At 47.6% G+C, this 15,570-nt stretch overlaps 1 protein-coding gene and 1 long non-coding RNA gene across 20 annotated transcripts in view; one reads left to right on the top strand and one right to left on the bottom strand.

Moving 5' to 3' along the window:
* Positions 1–7,433: 7,433 nt before the first annotated feature.
* On the bottom strand, positions 7,434–12,045 carry LOC134807839 (uncharacterized). Its single transcript, XR_010149214.1, has 3 exons — positions 11,632–12,045; positions 10,046–10,454; positions 7,434–7,591 (listed from the first exon to the last, which is right to left on the bottom strand). It is a non-coding gene; the product is annotated as an uncharacterized LOC134807839 (long non-coding RNA).
* The window catches only part of RNF144A (ring finger protein 144A), a 344,436-nt gene continuing 339,481 nt past the window's right edge, over positions 10,616–15,570 (top strand). For 13 of the 19 annotated variants that reach the window (XR_010149207.1, XR_010149206.1, XR_010149204.1 and 10 more), the window contains exon 1: positions 10,627–10,852. The gene's annotated coding sequence lies outside the window, so the exon portion shown is untranslated. Of the gene's footprint in view, positions 10,853–12,343; positions 14,291–15,570 lie in introns of those variants that run through there. The other 6 variants (XM_063789326.1, XM_063789329.1, XM_063789343.1 and 3 more) reach the window with 3 other exon arrangements.

The raw sequence follows: 15,570 nt of genomic DNA, 5'->3' as shown, positions 1-15,570 counted from the left end.
ATTTTGCATAAGGACTTCATTTGAACTTAACTACCTGCTAAAGACCCTGTGTCCAGATATAGTCACACAGGGGATCAGAGCTTTGACATGTGAGTTTTGGAAGGAGACCATTCAGTCCATAGCATGATCCATCATTTAAATGGTAAGATGCAATATACCTAATAGATTTGACCTGACTTTGATGCCATTTAATAGATTTGACTTGACTTTGTCTGATGGCAGTTAATAAAGCCACTTCTATTGAAATAGGCAGTGCTGTGAGTATTATGACTTGGGGCCCCATGGACGTTTCCAGTCCTTTAAATATTGCCTCCATCCGCTGTGACAGAGCCCGAAATGTCTTCGTTGTGATTAAACTTGCAGTTTCTCCACTGATTTTCTGTAAAACTGAGGGAGTCTGGGGAAGTAGCAAACATTAATCTTGTTCTTCAAGTTGTCGTTGGGATGTGTCAGCCTCACCTTTCTCTCAGGTATTGGCCAGGAGAGGGAAAAGCAGGGAACAGAGAGCAAACTTAAGCTATTTCCTACCTATTTGCGTACCATAACCTGGTGATGCCTGGCAAGATCCTTGTAGTTGAAAGATTTAATTCAGGAACAGCTTGGTTCATATCTACTGTGTGGTGAGACCTGTGCCAGACGCTATGGGGAATATCCAAGAAGAAGAGTTAGGCTTTTCACCTTTGAGAAATTTACAAATGTTAGGACAAGAGTTAGACACACGAGAGAGTTAAACAACTGAGTAAGAGAGGCAAAGCAGTGATAGAAAAGGCACCTGCCGTGGAGACAGCCTGGCTTGAGCTGCAGTACTGTGTTTGATTAATGGTGCGATACTTAGGTTCACAAAGGCCCAGTTTCCTCATCAGCAAAATGAGGGATCAATGCAGATTAGTGTAAGGACTTGAGTTAATTTTACAAACAGCTCTTGGTGGCCTCTGGTAACTACTAACAGTTACCAATGAGTTCACATCATGTGAAAGCCATCCTTCATAATCTGAGGTAACGCAGGACAAAATAGATAAAAACTCATGTCACAGTTTGAAGTCCTGATAATTGTCATGAGCAAAAAGAGAGGACATTTGGGTTTTGGGGAGAAACACCTTAGAGAACAGGAGGCTTAAGATGGCTGTCCGTTAGTTAACTTACTCATTTAGTATGCACCTATGATGTATCAGCTTTTATAGCAAGTGCTAAAAACGCAAAAATGAGCATGAGATTGTTTTGTCGCTAAGGTGCTCAAAGTTTAGCGGAGAAGGCAGTCTTGTAAACGAATAGGTAAAATAAGTGTTGAAGGATGGTAGAAGTAGCAACAAAGTTTTAACACACACACACACACACAAAACATGGAGGACTCTGGTGGTCTTTCATTCTACATCTTAATGGTAATATTGAGATGAGCGCTTCGCCAGAGCTCAGGTCTGAAAAATCCGGTAGAACATAAGCTTCTAAAAATGTTCTGACTACTCATCCATAAAAAAAGAATGAATTAATGACATTTGCAGCAACTTGAATGAGATTGGAGACTATTATTCTAAGTGAAGTAACTCAGGAATGGAAAACCAAAGGTTGTATGTTATCATACTTAAGTGGGAGCTAAGCTATCAGGATGCAAAGGCATAAGAATGACACAGTGGGCTTTGGGGACTCACTGGGAAAGGGTGGGATGTGGGTGAGGGATAAAAGACTACAAATTGGGTGCAGTGTATACTGCTCGGGTGATGGGTGCCAAAGTTTCACAAATCACCACTACAGAATTTACTCATGTAGCCAAACACCACCTGTTCCCCAATAACCTATGGAAACAAAAAACAAAACAAAAAAATGCTCTGCTCTGTTTTGTGAGGGGTCCAATGTCGGCCTTCAAGTGGCCTCAAAAGTCAGAAATACAGAAATGTGTGAAGCAACTTGATATAAGACAGCACAGGGTGGTGGGAGCCAGGGTGAGCTAGAGAACATACTCCCCTTGGAGGTGTTCAAGTTTTATAAAACATGACACTCCCCAAATGAAATACCCCTGAAGATCTGACTTGTCTTATCAGATGCCTGTTTTCAAATTCAAGTCACAGTGCCACCATGACTATCCCTAATTTATTCAGTGGTATGTCAGGCATTAGCTGTTCACTGAAAACTGGTAACCTTAATCATTGTTCCTTGAAGGAAATATTTTTACTCCCTGTTGTAAAGACTTTGAATAGTTATTCATACCCCCTTCTGTGAACATGAGAAAATTATACTTTCTCACCCTCTTTCAGTTAAGCAAAGCTACTAATTCCGGCCAATGATGAGTGCATTTAACTGCTAGTACAAGGCTGTACAATATTTGCTTTTGGGTCCACAGTGATTACAGAGGAGGCCTCATGTTGAGATGGCTGAGTCTAAAAACAGGCAACCTTGATCTTGTGTGCTTATTGGGAGGATAGTATTGGAGAGACAAATACGGTCACAGCAAACTGCATATATGGGACAGTTCACATTTTGAGATTACTTGTTACTGTAACACAGATTAGCCCGTCCTAACCAAAATGATCCCATAACAAATAACATTCAGATTGTCTAAGGCTAATGATGGAGATACAATTTCAATAGGGGTTAAGGCATTTAGACTTCATAGTCCCATTTCACAATATTGACCAAGATTTACATTCTCCCTGGGGGTGGATCTACAACTGATGGAATCACAATACTCTCAGTCTTGGGGGAATGCGCCATTGCCTCCTACCAGTGGACACACAATTCTTCTCTTAACTTAAACTATATGGTCCTTAAGGGTAGAGAGCATATTGTAGCAGCTAAAAATTTTTGAGCCCTGAAGTGGGCATGCCAAGTATGGTGTTAAGTGCTTTGCATAATTTTTATTTTAAATGCTCAGAGAAACCATAGAAGAGAAGTGTAATCATCCTTCATTTCATAGCTAAGGAAACTGGAGCTCAGGGAGTCTAACTGACATGCATAGCTAGATCCTGATGAAACCTAGACTGACTTTGGCAGCAAAGCCCGAGCCAAGCTCAGGCAGAGGGCTTTGTCCTTCTTTCTTCCAAACTGCCTGGGACTCAGCTTCTGGGTTTCTGGGTTTTATTTGTTGTTGTTGTTTGCTTGTTTCAATCTGTGAAGCCTGCTCTCCTCTTGATGATTAGAAACTGTGAGTGCATGTCTTCTTTAGGGGAAGTGGCTTGTGGTCTTGCCCTGTGATCCTCTGATAAGAATAGCTTCTCAGAAATACAACCCAATAGACCAAACTTTCACACGAAGATATGAAATGAGAGAAGAAGGAAGGAGAAGACAGACTGATAGAGGTCTTCATGCACATGCAAGATGGGGAAAGGAAAAAGAGGAATTTGCATTCTTTCATTGGACTATTACATTCTTTCATGTCTAATGCCAAACATACAAATATGATAATATAATAAGAGAGTAACAAAAGTGGTGTGAGCACAGCTCAGCAGAAAGATTGGCTAACCCAGGGGAGTGACAGAAATGTTACTGGAGGTGTCAGTGGTGCACTGGAGTTTAAAATAGTAGGAGAAGTTTTCCAGGCCGTCAAAGTATGGGGATTTGATGAGAGTGTTTGCATTTGTTATTGTTGTTGATGGTGGTGGCGATGTGTGTGTGTGTGTGTGTGTGTGTGTGTGTAGAGAGAGAGAGAGAGAGGAGTTTTTAAGTACTGTATGTATTTTAAGGAGATTGAATAATCTAAGGTGAGGAGCATTTAAAATAATAGCAGAATAAAAGTTAAATACTTAGAAACATACAGCAATGAAACAAAATGACCTCTAAAGGGTCTTTTAAGTATGTTTCCATCCAGAAAGGGTCTCTATAGCCCCTAATCTTATTTTTTATTCCCACTGTCCCCCAGAACTTTCCATTCTTAGGTGGCATCCAAGATTCTGTCCATTCCTGCTCAAGCCCACCTGCCACCTTTATCCATAACAGATAAACCTCCTGGTCCTACCAAGCCAGACAATCTATTGTCAGGAAAATGTTTCATGTTTCTCTTCTTCTGCAATCTTGCTGGAGCTCACTTTCCCCATCTTACTGTCTCAGGTCAGGTTCCCTGGGAAACAGACTCTGAGATGGAGGTTGGCGGTTAAGAGATGCTCAGGAAGGGTTCCTGTAGAAGAATGATGACACAGGGGAGCTGGGATGCATTTGCTGGGGAACTCTGGGGCTAGGGAGCCCTTCAGTGTTGTCCCAAGGTATGCCAAGCGATTCTCAGAAATACAACCCAATAGACCAAACTTTCACACAAAGATATGAAATGAGACATATGTTATGTCCCAGGCAAGCGGTTTTGGAAGGAGTTTTGCAGGAGGCAGCTACCTTTGGCCAAGATTGATTCCTGGGATGTGAGCCTTCCACAGCCAACAGTCCCAGCTCACGGGATAATGACTGCCTTGGTTCTGTAGGGAATCTTCATGAAGCATTCAAGCATCTACCTTGCGATATATCACCTGAGCCCTGTTCAGTAGGTGGAATAGCAAGTCCTGTTTCTCCCCCATAGCTCTTTATTTTAAACCTCACGTGTTACCATGTGGCAGCATCCACTAGGAATGAGCTGTGGGCACCTGAGTTGTTGCCCAGGACACAGACCTGGATTGTGTACTGTGTTCCCCTTGCACCTATCTGCTACCTGAATTTCTTCCAGGTTCCCATCTTTTCCTAGCTCTTGGCTATCTGCCTCAACTGTGCTCTCATGTCTAAGACTGAATGACTTACTCTGCCTACCTAGTATTGTACTTGGGCTCTCCTTCAAGACTCAAGTACCTATGAATTACTGCTACTCAAAACCAGTTTACAGTGAATGTGTTAGCTTTAGTTGTTAGTTTAGGCAAGACCATGCTGGCGTAACAAATAAACCCTAAAATTTCAATAGCTTAACACATGCAGGTTCATGTTCTCCTGAGGATCATCCTACCAGTGGGCAACCCACAGATCCAGCTGACTCCATTTGGTGGTCCCACCACCTCAATATGTGGCTCTGTTATCACTGGGATGGTGATGGGCAAGTTCAGTGTCATGAAGGTCTTTCTCATTGCCTTGACTCAAAAGTGAGGCTTATGTCTACAGTCTATGGAACAAAATGAGTCACATGCCCTGGCCTGACTGTGAGGGGGCCATAAAATCTGGGAAAATGCATGGCTATTTAGTGAGCATTAAATGTTTGCCCACAATGAGGTCTGTCTGCTGGTAAATATAATCATTCTTCGAGACTTGAGAAAGCCTTTAAAAATTCTGTCAAGCCCCAAGGGCCATATTCAATTGATTACTATAGAAAAGCAGTGTAATGAAAAGTTAAAAGACCTCTGAATCAGCCTTCTGTAATATTACCATGTGTGCCTTGAGCAAGCAGGGATCCTGAATCTGGCACGGCCTCGGTAAACCTCAGTGTTCCCATAAGTGAAGTGAAAAGATCAGACAAAACTTTCTCTTGGGTCCTTTTCAGCTCTAAGTAGAATCTATGGAGCTTGCATTTGAGCCATGCATAGAAGATCTGGTTAATAAAGAACCACAGAAGATTCATTTCTTTCATTCAACAAATTTTTATGAAGTGCCTAGAACTTATCTTGCCATTGCTGGATATGATGGCAAACAAGAGAGACACATCTCTACTTTCTGGGAGAATGCTAGGAAAAATATCTTTACTTTTTAATTCACATGTTAATATTTTCATTTATTGTCATTTATCTTGCCACCGTTGTATAACACTTTTATTTTTATTATAATGCTTGTTCTCTAAGTTGTAGTCATGAGTAGACACCTTCCATGCACTTGTATTAGTTTGCTGGGCCTGGTGAAACAAAGTACCACCTTCTGGGTGGCTTAAACCACAGAAATGTATCATCTCACAGTTCTGGAGGTGTATTAGGGTTCCTCAGAGACACAGAATCAATAGGATAGAGATAGATAGATAGATAGACTAGATAGATGATTGATAGATGGATGGATAGATAGATAGATAGATAGGAGATTTATTATGGGAATTGGCTCACATAATTATGGAGGCCAAGAAGTCCCACAATCTGCCGTCTGCAAGCTGGAGACCCTGAAAAGCTGGTGGTGGAATTCAGTCAGAGGCCAAAGGGCAGAGAACCTAGGGGTGGAGTAGGGAGGGGGAAGCACACTCTCATGTAAGTGCTGGAATTCTGAGGCCCGAGAACCAGGAGCTCTGAAGTCAGGGGGCAGGAGAAGATGGATGTGCCAGCTGGAACAGAGGGAGCATATGGGCCCTTCCTCCTGTTTGTTCGCGCTCTCCAGAGATTGGGTGATGCACGTGGGTGAGGGCAGATCTTCTTTACTCTAAGGATTCAAATGCTGATCTTGTCCAGAAACACTCTGAGAGATGCACACAGACATACTGTCTTACCAGCTATCTGGGCATCCCTTAACCCAGTCAAGCTGCCACTTAACATCAACCATCACAGGGGGCTAGAAGTCTAAGTCAAAGCTTTGGCAAGATTGGTTCCTTTTGAGGGCTGTGAGGAAGAATCTGGTCCAGGCTCCTCCACCAGCTGTCGGTGCTTTGCTGGTCATCTTTGGCATTTCTTGGCTTGTAGAAGCATCACCCAAATCTTTGACTTCAGTTCACATGGTGTTCTCCTTGTGTGTGTCTGTGTCCAAATTTCCCCTTTACATAAGGACACCAGTCATATTGGATTAAAGCCCACTCCAGTATGATCTCCTCTTAACTAATCATATCTGCAATGACCCTATTTCCAAAGAAGGTCACATTCTGGGGCACTGGGGCTTAGAACTTCAGTATACGAATTTTAAGGAGGCACGAGGTGTCCGTGACAGTGCTGTGTTAAGTGACTGGAAGGATGAATTTCCTTCTTCACTTGCACTTTCTTTCTTGAAGTTTTGTTTGAAGCTGCTTGAAGACATCTCTGCATCCTGTCTTATGTGGATGCTACACCCACTGCAGAGATTACTCGAGAGGTTGGAAAGGTTAGGAAAGAAAGACAGGATGCTTCTGAAGGGAGAAGGGTAAGAGTACAGACAAGGGAAGCTGTATTAGTCTGTTCTCACACTGCCAATAGAGACATGCCTGAGACTAGGTAATTTATAATGAAAAAGAGGTTTAATGGACTCACAGTTCCACATGACTGGGGAGGCCTCACAATCACGGCGGAAGGCAAGGAGGAGCAAAGGCACAGCAGGCAAGAACATTTGCAGGGGAACTCCCCTTTATAAAACCATCAGCTCTCATAAAACTTATCACTGTCACGAGAACAGCACAGGAAAGACCCACCCCCATGATTCAGTTACCTCTCACCTGATCCCTCCCATGACATACGAGAATTATGGGAGCTACAATTCAAGATGAGATTCAGGTGGAGAGACAGCCAAACTGTATCAGAAGCTTTGCCAAGAAGACCCGGAGAGTAGCAGGAACTCTCCTCTGTTCCTTGGCATTACCCTGGGAAGGCTGTGTGGCTCACCTGGGGACTGTGCCTCTGGCAGGAAAGTCTTGTGCAGTCTGCTCCTGAGAGAAGGCATGGCTTCTGGAATGAGACGATCAGTAGCACAGATGGGCTGAAGATGAGACGTTACATTCCACATTCCCAGAACCATAATATCCCCCAGATTCCTGTGTGTCCTTAAGGAGAGAAAGTCAGAATGAGAACTGACATTTAATTTCCTGCTACTCTAGAGAAACAAGAAATGGAATTTGTTAATTTTTAAAATAAAAAAAGTGAATTTTTTATATTTATGGAATGTGTGATTACAAATTCACATAAACTTCCTTGTCTAATTTTTTTTCTTTTCTTTTTCTTTTTCTTTGAGACTGAGTTTCGCTCTTGTTGCCAGGCTGCAGTGCAATGGTGCGATCTCGGCTCACTGCAACCTCTGCCTCTGGGGTTCAAGCGATTCTCCTGCCTTAGCCTCCTGAGTAGCTGGGATTATAGGCATGTGCCACCACGCCTGGCTAATTTTGTATTTTTAACAGAGACAGGGGTTTCTCCATGTTGGTCAGGCTGGTCTTGAACTCCCAACCTCAGGTGATCTGCCTGCCTCGGCCTCCCAAAGTGCTGGGATTACAGGCATAAGCCACCACACCCAGCCCCTTGTCTAATTTAAAAAAAAAAATTCAAGTGTGGGTCTTGAGCTTCCCTTGATTTTCTGTCTAGAAGAGAAGTGTCAGAACGGCTATCTGCTTTCCCAGCTTCTGGGCCATTTGCTGCAGCACTGAGTCGCCAGCCTGCTTCGCATGAGCAGAGAAATTTTGCCCATCTAGGTAATCAGGAAGAGCTTGTTCAATGAGTGAAGGGTGAGTCATACTGCATTGGCACAAACTCTTGGCAACAATGAGTGTCCTTTACAATGGGCTCTATGGGACAGCCCTCTGGGGGAGATGGGCCAGCCAGACCTGAGTAGGGGGCTGGACTGAAAACTGACAGTGACAGGTGGAAGTGAACTTGAGAGACCCAACAAACTTCTTGTTGGAGAGAACTAGGGCAGCTGCTCAGAGGCAAAGCTCAGAGTAGAGGATTTCACTCAGTATTTATTGAGCACTTATTATGTTCAAGGCCCTCAGAGGGAATACGTAGAAAAATGCTGTTCTCTCGAATCGTAAGATCTAAGCATCAGAGAGTGAATGCCACAAACATTAAGTGTGGCAGATGCCATGATCAACATAGACAAAGACTAAGTATTACACCAGCTCAGAGATCAGAGATGTAGGGATGGGGAACTCCATGATAGGCCGGGAAGTCTTTGCAGGGAAATCTGCATCTGAGTGCCTTTTGAGGCCTGCTGCAAACAAAACTTTCAATGCCAGTGTCCCCTCTCACTATCTCCCCAACAATGGTTGCATTCACAAAGACAGAGCAGGGGAATGAAGTCACATGTATTACCACATGAGCAATTACAAGTCTCGGTTGGGTCAGGGCGGTTTTGCACCTTAACTCTCTTCCTGCAGCCCCAGATGCTCCTTTGCAGTCCCCCAGCTTGAGTGTTATACCTCTGTGTTCCATGAGAATGCCTGCATCTTAATACAGACCCCTTTATTGTGGGGAACACAGCACAACGTCTGTGCATTTGCAGTCACCCACCTGTGCATCCCCTGAATCCTTCATTCATAAGTAGTACTCAACCAGGAACTTCTCTGGTATCCCAACTCGGACATGGGAGGTGTGAATATATTTTTCATAAAGCTCAGGCCTTTATGCAGAACTATTTTCATCCTCTAGTGAGAGGCTGAAGTAACAAAGTGCTGTTGTTAAGATTCTTCCCATTGTGCATTTTTCTTGAATAATGACATTTCTAAAAAGAATCTGAAACTGAGGCATTAGAAGGCAAGTGCTCGTTCATATATTTGAAGAGGTCAAATATTTACCAGAATAACTTCTCAATACAGAGGGGGCAGATTTATTTTATTTTATTTTACTATAAAGATGTATGTGTCACAGAAGACAAATTATGCAGAGCTTTGAGTTAGTTAAGAATCATCTGATTTAATTCTTTGGAGAAATGAGACAAATTGTAGCTAAGGACTATGGAGTTGTTTTAGTTTGCCAGTTATATTTAATTTGACTATTTCTTTATTTATTGAGAGACAAAGTCTCACTCTGTTGCCCAGGCTGGAGTGCAGTGATGCAAACACAGCTTACTTCAGCCTTGACCTCCTGGGCTCAAGCAGTCCTCCTGCCTTGGCCTCCCAAAGTGCTGGTCTTACAGGTGTAAGCCATGGCACTTGGCCTATTTGACTTGTTTAATGCCTCCGAAGAACTCATACATACTATTGCCACCTCATTTTCCACGTAAGAAAATGGAAGCAGGAAGACGTTAATAACTTGCTTAATGGCTAGTAGGTGGTAGAGCTTGAATTTAGACCACGCAGTGTGGAGGGTATGCTATTAAGGAAAAACGATGTTCTAGTGGGGTTTCCATTTAATATTGCAGAAAAAAGAATCTATATATTTAAGAAGGTGTTATTTCATGCACACTCGTAGGTTTTGTTCATATATGCACATCTGACGTATAATTTAACATTTGTGTAACTTCAAGCTTCTATGGGGAGTGGCAGAAGATGCAGGAATTCTATTAATACCTTCGCAGATCTTAGATTCCAACAAGCTGGATACCGTAAGAAAAAGAAAGAAATTGCTGTGCTTGGATCCCAGATGTCCATTCCACCTTTTGGGACCTCCCGGGGGGCTCTCTTTTCTTCATCCTTCAAGACAAGGATAGTGGGGTGAACAGACGGACTTTCCTTGCGAGGGTTGGCTCAGGAAGGCTCTGGGCTCATCTCACAGCCTCCCCAGCGAGGGTCGGGGAGGCAGGTGCTGGCTCCGGTGGGGTCTGCGGCAGAGCAGGACTGGAGCCCAGGGCGCAGCTGCACAGCTCAACGCCGGTTCGCGCCCTGGTTTAGAGCGTTGGGCTGGGTCACCCCTTCTTTCCTAGCTTGCTGCTGTGTGTTCCCTCGGTGTAGGAATCAGAGGAGTGTCTTCTGGAGGCCACTAAAGCAGGAATAGCATTTTCATGTTAGCGTGCACGGGCGGTCTCCGCAGCCCCTCCTCGTGCCAGAGCCTGTCCTGGGGCCTGCGGGGCGGCTCCGGGCCTCGGGCCGGCGCAGGCGGGCGGCAGGGGGCGCTGTGCGGCTCGGCGCGGGGGCGGGCCCGGGGCCGAGCCTCCCGCGTGCCCGGCCTCTGTGCGCGCTCGCGCCCCGCCCGCGCAGCCGCCTCTCCCCGCGCGGGCTCTCGGCAGGCGGGAGGCGGCAGGGCCGGCATTGCAGTGCGGGCCGTGAGGGCTGCGCGGGCGCGGGGAGGCGCGGGCGGCAAACTGCAGGCACCCGGCACCCCGCAGCCAGTACCGGGCGGAGGCGTCAGAGCCGCGCACCGCGGACGAGCAGGCCCAGGTAGGGTGACGCGCGTCCCCTTTGTGTCCGCATCGCCCGGGCCGGCCGCGGAGCTGGGAGGGCGGGACGCGGCGCTGCGCGGCCGGCCTTGGGGCTCGGGGCTTGCGGCCGCGCCTGCCCCCCTGGGTCCTGCCCCGGCGCGCGGTGGCAGCGGGCGGGGGGCAGCGTCCCGGGCGGGGACTCGCGGGCTCCGTTCAGAGGACGCCCGCCCTGCCCTGCCCGTGTCCCTGACCTCGTCCCTGCTCTGCTCCTGCCCTGCCCTGCGTCTGGCAGGCGGCGCCCGCGCCCCAGGGCAGTGGGCGCTTAGGGACCTGGCGTCCCCCTGCCTGTCCTGCGCGGTCGCGGGTCTGCGCTGCGGCGCGGGACAGGGCGCCCCGGGCCAGGGTCCTGCGGGCGAGCTGGCGGCGGGGGCTTTCAAGGTTCGCGGCCCCGCCCGCAGACCCTGGGGCTGGAGCCTTGGCCCCGAGAGGAGGTCTAGGAAAGGACTACGCGCCCGGGGCATCGCCACTGGCGGGGAAGGTCGGAACTGGCCAAGAGGATGCCCCGCACATCCCCTGCGCGCGGGGTCCGCGGCTGCTACTGCCCCTGGTCCCCACCGCGAGCCCTTTCCCGGGGAATGAGCCGCCGCCCGAGCCCTGGAGTTCCCTGCGGGTCTTACCCACCCCAGCCTCCGGCCGCCGCCCCCAAGCCCCCTGCACTGTGCTTGGCTCGCAGCTGTTTGGTCGCTTATGCCATCCTGGAGGCTTCCTGGTCCTGGGGTGAAGGGGTGACTTCTTTACCCTAATGGTCTTCGTAGGCAGGTCTCAGGATGTCCACTCCAAAGTTCGTGGTCTTTTTTCTAGCGAATAATAATTTTTAAAATCCATTGAACAAATATCCTGCGCTGCCTCCTGCAGGGTCAAGGCTGGGGTAACAGAGGAGTGAGGTAAGGCCCCAGGGAACTATCCCCAGTGGATCCCTGCTGCCCTGCGGTGAGAGGGGGTCTAGCTCCTGCACTAAGAGCCTGGGAAGAAAACACTTCCCGTAGTGGGGCCTGGGAGATGGAAGGAGGACATGCCCCAGTGAATGGAGCTGGGGTTGAGAGTTGAGCCTGGCAGATAAGATGCATTTGTAAATGAAATGCCAGGTAGAAAGTAAGTTGGTGTAGACGCCTGTGGAGCTGTGGGAGTCCCCAGGAGGGAAGGGAGGGAGTCAGGGTGTCCCTGCAAAGGGAGTGCCCTTTGCAAGGGAGGGGGTGTCTGAGTCAAAGCTTGCAGGTGGGGCAGGTCAGAGGTGGCAGGAAGGGCCTCTGTCCAGAGAGAGCTGCTCCAGCACAGGAAGGGGGAGGGACAAGGTGTGTGACACCGTGAACTTTCCCAGGGGATTCACCCAGTGGCTCCAAAGGAGACAACAGCCTTTTTTATTGTATTCTCTTCTCCGGTACTGAGATTAGGGAACCTTGTTTTTTGCACTTTTCTAATGCCTTTTACATTTTTGTTTTTGTTTTTAAAGCGTGCAAAGGAAATGTGACTAGAGGGGTCAGAAGAGGATAAATCGTGAAATCTTTGAATTCTAGGCCAAGACTTTGGGTTTGACTCTGTGTCAGTGGGAGCCATTGATGGTTTTGGAGGAGAGTGATCTGAGCCCTGCTTTAGAGTGATTTCCGCGGTGTTGCGTGCAAGGGAAGGCATGGTGTGGTGTGCCTACTGTGACTTCAGAGTCAGACCCCCACTGGCTGTGGGCTTCCACCTGCATCAGGCATCAAAGGTTGTGGATGGATTGAGGACCTCATGAGAAAATGGGTGCAAATAACCCAATTTTAATGGGATGGAAATTTTCCAGACCCAGTGCAATTTGATTTTTGCAGTTTGTGTTTTTAAAGAGGTCCCGATTCTAATGTCAGCAACTCTGGAAGAGGAACTAATGAAGGGCAAACTTAAATGCACGATGCAGGCACCCCCAGGTCATCTGTGCCATGAGGATTTGGGAAACTCAAAGAGCATTGTAAAATGCATATATTTTATAAATAGATTCCAGTGCCCTCAGCTTGCTAGTTGGTAATCCCTGTATCCAGACTGTTGCTAGAGTAAGTCACGTCTCCTGGGGATTCAGTGTGGTTTGGGACTTTGAAGGGACCTCACACTGTTTGGCTGAAGCTGCTGAGGTTCAGGGGTAGAAGTGCCACTCTGGCAGGCGGCGGCGGCAGGGTTGGGAGCTACAAGCTACGTTGCCTGCCTCTGAGAACATTCTTTCCCCTGTGGTCCACCATGTGGCCCCACTGCTTACTTTTGTTCACATTTCTCCCTCCTGGAAGCCTTTCCCTCTGGGGGTAGAGATGGGAAGGAAGCCTGCCCTTGGAGACTGACAATCACAGAACCAGGTGGGCCAGCACCCACCTGGCCTATGAACCCTTGTTGTAACCATGGGAACCTCGTAGCTTGGAAAGGAGGGGTCAGGTAGCCCAGGCCACATGAAAAGCTGTGGCTGGTCCAGCCCTGGCATCAGCTTTTCTGGTTCTGTCTGCTGTCCCTTTTTTCCCATACCTCACTTGCAATAGAAGAGGATGAAGCCGTGCTCGCTGCCCTGCATGTTGGGTGGTCTGGAACCATTCAGGATGATATTGAGCCCTCAGACTCTCCCAGAGCAAGGAACCCCTGGCTTCACAGGATGTGGGATCTCAGAGGCAGCCCAGAGGCGGGGAATGGAATGGAATGCTTCTAAGGAAGAGGGACTCTCCGTATTTTCTCTGGGGAATTTTCTAACATTGAGATCCAAGAATGAAGTTGGAGGTGCCTTTCTTTTCTTTAAGAAGTAATCATTTCCAAGACTAGCCTCCTTTCTCCGTTGTTTCTGCATTACTGAAACACATGAATACCCTTTCTTAATTAGATGAAGAAATTAAATTGAAGCCACTGCTCACATACCTGCTGGGTAGTGGGGCTGAAGGATAGAGCTTATTACAATTTCCTGACCCAGCTATCTGGCCCTGGGCCAGCGTCTTAACCTCCCTGGATGGCTCCAGTTTTTTGAGGATAAAACTGAGGTGTTGGTGTAAATATTTTCCAAGATCCAGAAATAAAAATGTACTGTTGGATCATATTTTTTTTCCAGGAGAATAAATATTACAGGACGACTCACCAAGTACAACCATTCGTAAGGGTTTGTTTGTTTCCCAAGAGAAAATATTTTAACTTTCAGAAGAGTGGCTTTTTTCCAAAGTGAAATGGTGAGAAATGAAGCTTTGAGGAGGGTGGCTCATTGCTGGTAGGAGCCTTCACCTTGCTTCACTCCACAGATAACCCAAGACCTGAATTTAAAGGTGCCTACTTCCTGGATGTTCCGTAGAACTGGAAGGCAGGCTTTCTCTAAGGAGCAGCCTTTAAACTGGATGCAGTGTTCCAGACAAAAGCAAGTTCCTTGGTGGCATGCAGTGTGTCAACCAGTATTTTATCATCTCAGGTGTGTTTGACACTAGAGGTGGAGGAGGTGGTTGATATTCATTATGCATTTGCCTGATCTTCAGGGCTTTGCTTGCATCGTGGATGCAGTTCTCACACAGCCCTGCAGCACAGGCATATGTGGCTGTCCCTAGCTGACAGAGGAGCAGAGTGAAGCAGAGAGCAGGGATGTTATCCAACGTCGCACACACGTCGTCAATTTTGAAGCCTGGCTTTGAACCCAGAGGCCTGCAGATAAGGATAGATCCCATGACCTTGAGGAGGCTGTAGTCTAGGGAGCGGGAAGCTCAAACATTAACAGATTGTTTGAACAGTGGGGTCAGGGCAGCATGGGAGGTCAGGGCAGAGAGCAGTGGGACCCACAGGAGGGTGCCTGGATCAGCCCCGGGTGGCAGGGAGGCTGCCTGCTGGGGCGATGCTGTTGGTCTGGGATGGGAGGGACGGGTCAGAGTTAGCTAGGCAAATTAAGAGGGACAAGGTCACATTCTGGGCCTGGGAACAGCAAGAAACAGCCTGGGGTGGACAGGGAACTTAGGACCAGCACACAGGGCCGAGCTCCCCAGCTGCCTTACCATTGGCCTTTTTAGGGTGGCTGGTGGTCTCTGAGCTGTTTGGACCCAGATTTCCGTGTGTAATACAGCCGCTTTCATTACTGGCATCTCCTGGAAGGTCCCATCAGTGCATTTTCCTTTTCACTGTTTTGTTTTGGAGCCTCTTTCCCTATCTGTGTTCCCTCCATTTCCTTTCCTCCTCCTCCGGTTCTACCTGGTGGGAGAGTGAGTTCAGGGAAAGATCAGGGGAACCACCCATAGCGACCATTGTTTTTACAGTCAGTCACCTTGCTCCCATGTCTTCCGAGTGACCCATAGTTGACTGGGGCCAGCGACTGGGAACCTCCGAACTAGACATTAGCCCCGCGCATGTGCTGGATATGGCAGTGCAGGCTCTGGGGGCTTCTGCCTATGGGAGCCTGTGGGAGCAAAAGGGAAGGGTTCCAAGTCCTGAAAGTGGATGTTGTCAGAGTCTCTTTATTGATTAAACGGGCTTTTGTGTCTGTCCTAGGACTGTGCACATCTCTTACAACATTGTGTTCCTGGGAATACTTTTTAGGTTTCCCAAGAACTGCTTTCAGGTAATTCTTTGGAGCAGGGCATGTTTATTGTTGATACATGGTGTGTTAAGGTCCTCTGGGGGGCAGAGGAGTGCAGAATGCAGCAAGCTTGACTGCCTCCTGCGAGCCATGCAGAGGGGACCCGCCCGGTTTTTCTTGTTTTTTTTTTT

The sequence above is a fragment of the Pan troglodytes genome, chromosome 12 (assembly GCF_028858775.2).
Source record: "Pan troglodytes isolate AG18354 chromosome 12, NHGRI_mPanTro3-v2.0_pri, whole genome shotgun sequence".
Classification (NCBI taxonomy): Eukaryota; Metazoa; Chordata; class Mammalia; order Primates; family Hominidae; genus Pan; species Pan troglodytes.
Note: the sequence above shows the minus strand (reverse complement) of the source record. Positions and strands in the feature narration are given on the sequence as shown.